This window comes from Syngnathus scovelli, chromosome 19 (genome assembly GCF_024217435.2).
Source record: "Syngnathus scovelli strain Florida chromosome 19, RoL_Ssco_1.2, whole genome shotgun sequence".
NCBI lineage: Eukaryota > Metazoa > Chordata > Actinopteri > Syngnathiformes > Syngnathidae > Syngnathus > Syngnathus scovelli.
Genome location: NC_090865.1, coordinates 10,576,408 through 10,584,196, shown reverse-complemented (window position 1 = coordinate 10,584,196; position 7,789 = coordinate 10,576,408). Strand labels below are relative to the sequence as shown.

The following is a 7,789-nucleotide window of genomic DNA, read 5'->3' as shown; positions in this document are numbered from 1 at the left end:
CTGCTGCTGCTGGCCACCGCGGGCCGATGCGAGGCTGATGTAACGGTACTGGTCTGCGGTGAGCCCGAGAGTCTAGCCACTATGGCCGCTTTGTCAACGGCTCTGCCCCTGTCCATGATCACAATATCCGGATCGCTGCACATAAACTGGAGTTGAGTAGTGTTGTATTTTACCAGGACGCGATCCACAGCCTCATCGTGGAGTGGGTGACTCATTGTGCAGTCGTTTTCATTAGGCTGAACTGTCTCTTGGAGCGAGCGTTCGGCCGGGTGAAACATTATCTCACACAACGCGTGCTTAGTCAGGGTGGTGGGCCCCAGGCCGCCCACAGTCTACGAGGAGTATGTTCTCGCGAGCGAGGGCTGCCGCTGTGATATCTTTGGCGCCATTATGGCCGTGTGGATACACATGGGTCCCGCGTCAGACACCTTGCTCTCTTTTGCTCAGTACCTATGTGATCCCTATCTCACGAGAAGGCTACCAGTACCAGCACAATAGTCACGGTCCCAATTATCAAGGGTATCAGCATGGACATGGGCTGAAGTGGAGGCGCAGGCGCAGGCGCAGGCGCAGGCGCTGGCACTGGTGCTGGCGCTGGCGCCGGAGGTGGAGGTGGGGGTGGGGACGGGGGTGTTGGTGGAGGTGGGGGCAGCGGCTTGGGCCCGTGGCCGTCAAAGTTGCAGTTGATAATGTTCTTTACGTCTTCGATGGTTACAGCACCAATATCCACCATCTGATAGGCAACTTCACATACATTTGCCGGGCACGTGGGCTTGCGCACCGCACTAGGCAGCAGCTGGTTGACGGAGTCTGCGCATGGGGCATACCAACAACCGTCGTTAAACACCTTCATGGCTTTGACTTTTGCGTAGGCGGGATCGCGTGTCCGCATGGCGCACTTGCAGTCCGCCGAGGTCGGGTTGGGCACGCAGTAGCCCTGGATGAAGGCATCATTGTTGGGCGGGTGTAGGTTGTTGTACCATTTGCTGCACCAGTTTTAACCGGGACCAGTTATCTTAGATGTGATGGTACCATCAGCGGTGCGTGTGGGCACGCTACAGTAGTTTGAGTTGAGTGTGAGCATTGAATTGGCATTGTCACTACGAGAGCCAAACAGGTCAGTGGAGCGACTCAATTGATTCTCTGTGTCTACATACTCCATCTTGTACGTGAGTGCAAGCTGGGGGGCCCTTCCATGGAACTGTGCACCTATCACAGGGTTGATGCCCTTTGAGCTCAGGCCAATCTGGCCGTCCCTGGTGCTGGCTGCCATGCACGTGGGCTGGGAAGTGCAGAAGCCGCCGCAGCACGAGGCTTGCCCCAATTCCCAGTCGCGCACCCCGTTGTGCATGGGACACTCCCTACGTCCTGTAAATGCGCTGCACCAGCCGCATGCGCACGTTGCGTCGGTGGGCACGGCTGCACCATCGCGGTCTATCTGAGTGCGAAACAGGGTTACAGTTGACGCCATCTTTTAAAGACCCGACACGCTTTAAAATAGCAGTCATGAAAACAGTTTTAGTTACACTGGGTTTTATTATGCTGATTGTATGGTGTTACATCATGTGGTCCAACCAGCGTACGCTCATAAGGTACGTAGAGAACAGCAAAAACAAAGCTAGAGAGGACGACATAGAGGGGTGCGATGACTGTACCGCCTAGGACATCACACCCCTGTCAAGGAACGACTGGCCATGGGTCATCGTTTGTTTATTGACTCTGCATGCCGCCAGCATGGGAGGCTCCTTGTAAATGTGCACAGCGGCTGTAGTGGGGTTGGCATTGGCCGAAGCGTGGACCTGTGCCTCCACAGTGAAGGTGTGCGCCATGACATGTGAATACACCCTCTGCGCCACCACGTCGGTGGGTGTGGCAGTGCGACTCACACTAACGCTCTCCAACTGGCTAATGGCCTTCTGCACGGTGGTAGGCCTATACAACTGCCTCTTGGCTACGATGCCCGGGGGCGCATAGGCGCCATCAACCGACACACGCTCCTGTATGTAGTGTCCTACGCCCAGTGTGGGCCTGTGGAATCTGCGACTCGCCATGTCAGGCACCCCATACACGTGAGTGTCGGCCAACGGTACAATACGACTGCCGGGCCCCACCGACTCTGGCACTAGAGGCATGCCCCCGGTGATAGCCTGACGTGAGTGCAGCTGCTTGTCGCTTGCCTCGTGTCCTTCCGTCTGCTGGTGAGAGATGTCTGTGAACTTGACACCGTCGATAAAGGGCTTGTTGCCGTGGGACGTGACATTAATGGAGCCGCGTACCGGGGAACGGCCCAGCACTACAGCGTGGGCACCGCCTGGGTCTATGGGACTCCTTGCCACGAGCGCCAAGGTCACATCGGGCATAGCCACAGTGTGCACCGACGATGCGGCATAGTTGGGGTGTTTGAGAGAGACGTAATCATTGTTGGCTACGCGCCAGGCTTCTTTGGCCACATCCACAAAAACCCGCTGCGTATTTAGAGTTGAGGTGGGCCTGGGCCGGGGGCCCCTTGTCACCTTGGGGATCCTGGGTGTTTCGTGCCTGAAGCTCGTTTTGGTGGCGAGCAGGGCGCCAGATATCATCATTTTGTTTTCATGTGACGGCTCTCACATATGCGTACATATGCGAGCCCCGTTCAAAGAGTATACATCTAAAGCGCAGCCTCCTCAGTTCCACCACACAGCGGGCCGCTCCCACACGGTGATGCAGCGGCACATGGGCCCCGAGTAAACACACGCGGCCACGTTGATGTCGGCGGTCCATGACCCTGGCGGAATAGCCGGGTCGCCGTTGACAAGGGCCACGGCCTCGCTAAACCTGAGCACAACACAATACTGCGTGTCTTGTTTACGTCGGTCATTGTCCATTTCGAATTAGGTGGGCGGTGTGCGCCTCACGCAGCAGTCCACCGAACAGTAGCTACGTCCGGCCGAAATCACGGGCCGCCCCTCTGTGATGGCAGCGCGACACCCAACGCAGACTACGCCATTACCGAGGTACAGCCTGGTAAATATGATCCTCCTTAGAGACTCTATAACCTCCTCGGGACCGTCCATCTGCCGCTCAGTGGGCTCCTCGGCGCGGTACGGCATGGGGCTGGTTGTACCTGGTACGCTTGGCAGCGGACCCGGCCATGGCACACTACGTGCCATGGTGAGTGGTATTCGCTTGGGTATGCGGCCATTGGCTACATCATCCTCTATGGCCGGGTAGAGCTGCCGAGCCATTTCCCGAAGGCTAGCCAACTTCTGCTCTAACTGGGCCTGCGCTGAGGCGTCGGTCAGTGCAGCGTACTCTCCATGAGCCCCCGATGTTATAAATGCGTCCTGCGGTCCAGCGTATTCCTGACGTATGAACCCAGCCCTATGAGTGTGGTCGGCTTCCAGTAGAGGATATAGATTGGCCCAGGCCGCGGGCAGGTTGCGCACCCCGCAGCCCTGGTCCACTAGACGCGATACGTACGCGCTCAGGTCTACGTCAACAAACAAGGCGTTGAACATGAGCTTGGCTGCCGCTAGGGCCGAGACGCGCGGACGATGCACTGGGTAGCCCAGGTACCTGGCAGCTGCCTTGTACATGGCCTCGGTCTCCAAAACCACTCTTTTGTCTCTCAGGATGTAGTACACGGGATTTTCCGGGTCATAGCGTCGTTGCGTTGTGGGCTGCAGCAAGTAGTACGTGTTAGGGTTTTCAGGTTAGTTTGATCCTATGATTATGTTGGAATGTAGACTGTAATGATTAAATCAATCATGTCTTGCCCTCACAATGTAATGATTAAATCAATCACGTCTTGCCCTCACAATGCAGAGTAAGATGAAGTGGTTGCTTCCTCTGCTTGATTGACCAGCTGCAGGGGAAGCAATCAAAGTTGTTCTGTTTCCCACAACAGTGTAAAACACCCCCTGCTCTGATCTTATCAGAGGCCGGGGGTTCACCAAACCTGTCCACTCACCCCCACTCTGTTCCTCCTAATAAATATGCCCTTGCAGGGAGGAGACTTTTAGACTTCATTCGATAATCGCTGTTCAGACAGCGACGAATGGACTCTCCACCTGCAGGTGTCTAAAAGAACTTGCTTGTCTCCTGTTTGGTTCTTGCAAAATAAGTTGGAGTGAGCAAATCTCTAACATTTTGGTGCCGAAACCCGGGATCCTCATACCCACCATCTGACCGGCGAAGGAGGACGTGCTGCATTGTCGACAAGCCAGCGTCCATTAGGAGGACCTGGAAAAGAAAGTCCTGGGAAGAGAATTCTTCGCTGGGCCAGCATCTTAGGTCTGCCTTCGTCTGACAGAGGTGGATTGACGGGATCCGGCGGTGCAACGAACCAGGGGACAAGTAAGTTAAAGCGCTAAAGATACGGCTTTGGTTTGTCCGAGCTATGAGATTCGGCTTTGGTTTGTCCAAGCTATGAGATACGGCTTTGGTTTGTCCGAGCTATGAGATACGGCTTTGGTTTGTCCGAGCTATGAGATTCGGCTTTGGTTTGTCCGAGCTATGAGATTCGGCTTTGGTTTGTCTGAGCTATGAGATTCGGCTTTGGTTTATCCGAGCTATGAGATACGGCTTTGGTTTGTCCGAGCCATGAGGCCTAAAAAAGCGCTGGAGTTAGTGTGATTGAGTGTGTGACTGGTAGGATAAATTGACTAAGAAGCAGTTCTAGCGTTGATCCATGGCAAAAAAAACAGGCTAGTAATTTGTTGAAAGGTCAATTTAAACCTGCATTGAGGATCCTCAAAGCAATAGTTAAATAAATAAATAAGTAATAATAGTAATAATAATAATAATAATATTTTTGAGACAAAGAGATTGTATAACCTAAAACTACTAGAATTAATATGGGAAATAAAAACGGTAAATCTCTTGCTCTGCTCTTCTTTAAAAAGAGAAGTTCATGGCAAGTAGATTTCTTAATTGTATGCAATATATGCCGAAGTGGAAGAAAAAGTATGGAGTAGAAAGGAAGTTGAGAGTTCAAGTGGTAAAGAAATGCAACTTGCTTCTAGAAGATAAATAAATACAATTAGAATGTGCTGTCCTCGTGTGCATAGGAGGGACCAGCTCATGATCGACCACAGGAAATGGCCAGCCTGTGACGAATCATTGATGCTGGGAACTACCTTTTGCGTGCGAGAGCTGTGCATCTGTGTGCGTATATGTTAAAATGATGAACATTGGCTAAAGTTTTAGTATAAAAAAATTGGGATGAATTGGGACCGATGTGATAGGAAGACTCCTTTTTGGAGACTGTGTGAGATACATATGATGAGCATTGATGAATGATTGCCTGAATGAAAGGTTGAATGGTTGAAGTCGTTGGCGACTACTATGGAAAATTAGTAGAGCGACTTTGATGAAAGAGTGATTTTGAGCAGGTTGAATGTTAGAAAGAAACACGTAGCTTTTGGATTGATAATTAACTAGAAAAAAAATGGAGAACCAGTAACACATGTAGAAGATGTGTGAACTGAGAAATTAAGAAGCGTTTTGGAAAGAAAGTCAAACTAAATGATGATGAAATCATATGTAGTACTACAAAACTTTACTACATATGGATTCTCTAAATCATACAATTGAGTAAAATAAAACATACGTTTTGATTTGTATTCAAATTTCTAAGATTCTTGTGATAAACAATGAGAAAACGATTGAAAAAGTAACTAAAGAAACTACAACAAAGTGAAAATGTCTAATCATTTGCTAGCTGAGTCGCTCCCCATTCGGGGAGGCCATCCATTTACTTGCTAAGCTAGTTGTCAAAACAGGGGCATGATTAGAGAATGGCATCTATAAATGACCTACCCTACCAAAGAACCTATGCAAATGGGCTGCAATATTGAGCCATGGTGCGCGTCACATGGCTCAAGAGGAGGGATAGTGGGGCAGGTCAGTCAGCTTTATACAACATATGGATTTGATTCATATTCAAAATATTTTCAAAACAAAACAAACATTTTTTTTTTTTGTAGAGCTTGTTTCAAAAAAACAAAAAACAAAAAAAAAAAAAAAAAAAAAAAAAAAAAAAAACTCCTGTTTGCCAGTTAAATGGGCACTACAATTGACTACGAGAGTTGCAAGCAACAGATGAAGAGCAGTCCTGGGCAGATTATCTAATCAGGACGCTCAAACTGAAAGATTTGTCCAATGCAAATTTACTGCCGCCTGATCTCTCCCCCTCACAGGTGGACAACCCTCAGGTTCACTGTGAGAGCTCACACACAGGAGGCGTGCTATGTGTGTTCGAAACTCCCCCCTTCCTCCACGCAAGTTCGCTTGGAGGCCAGAGCAATGAATGTCACTGAAGCGAAACGTATGGCATCCATGGGAGGAGTTGGATATCAACGCCGAGCAGTCACAATCAGTGATGCCGACCCATCCCACTCTGGACTTGCAGACGGTGCCTATGATGAACACTTCTGGGCAAATCTCAATGTGACTGTTAAAGGACGAACAATACCACAAGTGGCCTACACAGAGAGACCAGCTGGAGTGAATTACACATGTTACATCCAAGGTGGTTTATCCGATGCTGCCCGCCAACTGGACAGGAGTGTGTGCACCAGTGTGGGTGACAGACCACACCTACAGGATATGACATCATCAGCTGACAGGAGCACACAACTCTTCTGGACTCGACGCAGAGCAGTTGCAACCTTTGACCCTCATGACCCTGTCTGGGGTGCGAACGTTCCAGATGACCATAAAGTATGGTCCGTCGGAGACAAAGTTGTCCTTGCGCTCTTCCCTCAGATATACTGTTTCTGTGTTTTTCTTTTTGTTTTTATTGATAGCATTCTGGTCGCCTGTGGCAACGGGGCCGTGTAAGAATTTTCCTGCTAATAACATCTGGCCAGCAGGTTTTTCGCTTACACAATAAGTTTGATCTGGGGTGTTGAGGTAATGCCTCATCTTCACTGGAAAGTGTTGCTATCACTGTTTGTTGTTTTTATTTTTACCATTCTACTTTCTTCATTATACGTATATATGTTTTTTTCTTGCTTATCGTTGTTGTTTGGGGTGGCATAATCATATGATAAATCAGGAGGGAGATGTTAGGGTTTTCAGGTTAGTTTGATCCTATGATTATGTTGGAATGTAGACTGTAATGATTAAATCAATCATGTCTTGCCCTCACAATGTAATGATTAAATCAATCACGTCTTGCCCTCACAATGCAGAGTAAGATGAAGTGGTTGCTTCCTCTGCTTGATTGACCAGCTGCAGGGGAAGCAATCAAAGTTGTTCTGTTTCCCACAACAGTGTAAAACACCCCCTGCTCTGATCTTATCAGAGGCCGGGGGTTCACCAAACCTGTCCACTCACCCCCACTCTGTTCCTCCTAATAAATATGCCCTTGCAGGGAGGAGACTTTTAGACTTCATTCGATAATCGCTGTTCAGACAGCGACGAATGGACTCTCCACCTGCAGGTGTCTAAAAGAACTTGCTTGTCTCCTGTTTGGTTCTTGCAAAATAAGTTGGAGTGAGCAAATCTCTAACAGTACGTTCCACCTGCGTGCCCGCTACGCTCGCCGCATGTCTCGTGGTCGCGCGTGGACAGCACACCCATGTCGCCAGCCTCCGGGTACCAGGGAACGGCCGTGACCAGAGCGGCCGCCGCAGTGCGTGTTACGCGTGCTTGCCACTTTAGTTTAGCGGCTGCCAGCTTCTCCGCGTTGACCGTTTCCAGCTCCCTGAACACCACGGCCAGAGGCTGGTCCGTGGCGTCGGAGCGTTGCAAGACCTTGAGCGTAAAGGACGCCGGGTACTCTTCGATCAACCTGTTTAGCGTG

General features: G+C 50.1%; 1 long non-coding RNA gene across 1 annotated transcript; it reads left to right on the top strand.

Annotated features, from left to right (window-relative positions):
* Positions 1 to 5,207: 5,207 nt before the first annotated feature.
* LOC137839731 (uncharacterized) lies at positions 5,208 to 7,134 on the top strand. Its single transcript, XR_011085873.1, has 2 exons — positions 5,208 to 6,307; positions 6,392 to 7,134. It is a non-coding gene; the product is annotated as an uncharacterized lncRNA (long non-coding RNA).
* Positions 7,135 to 7,789: the final 655 nt, after the last annotated feature.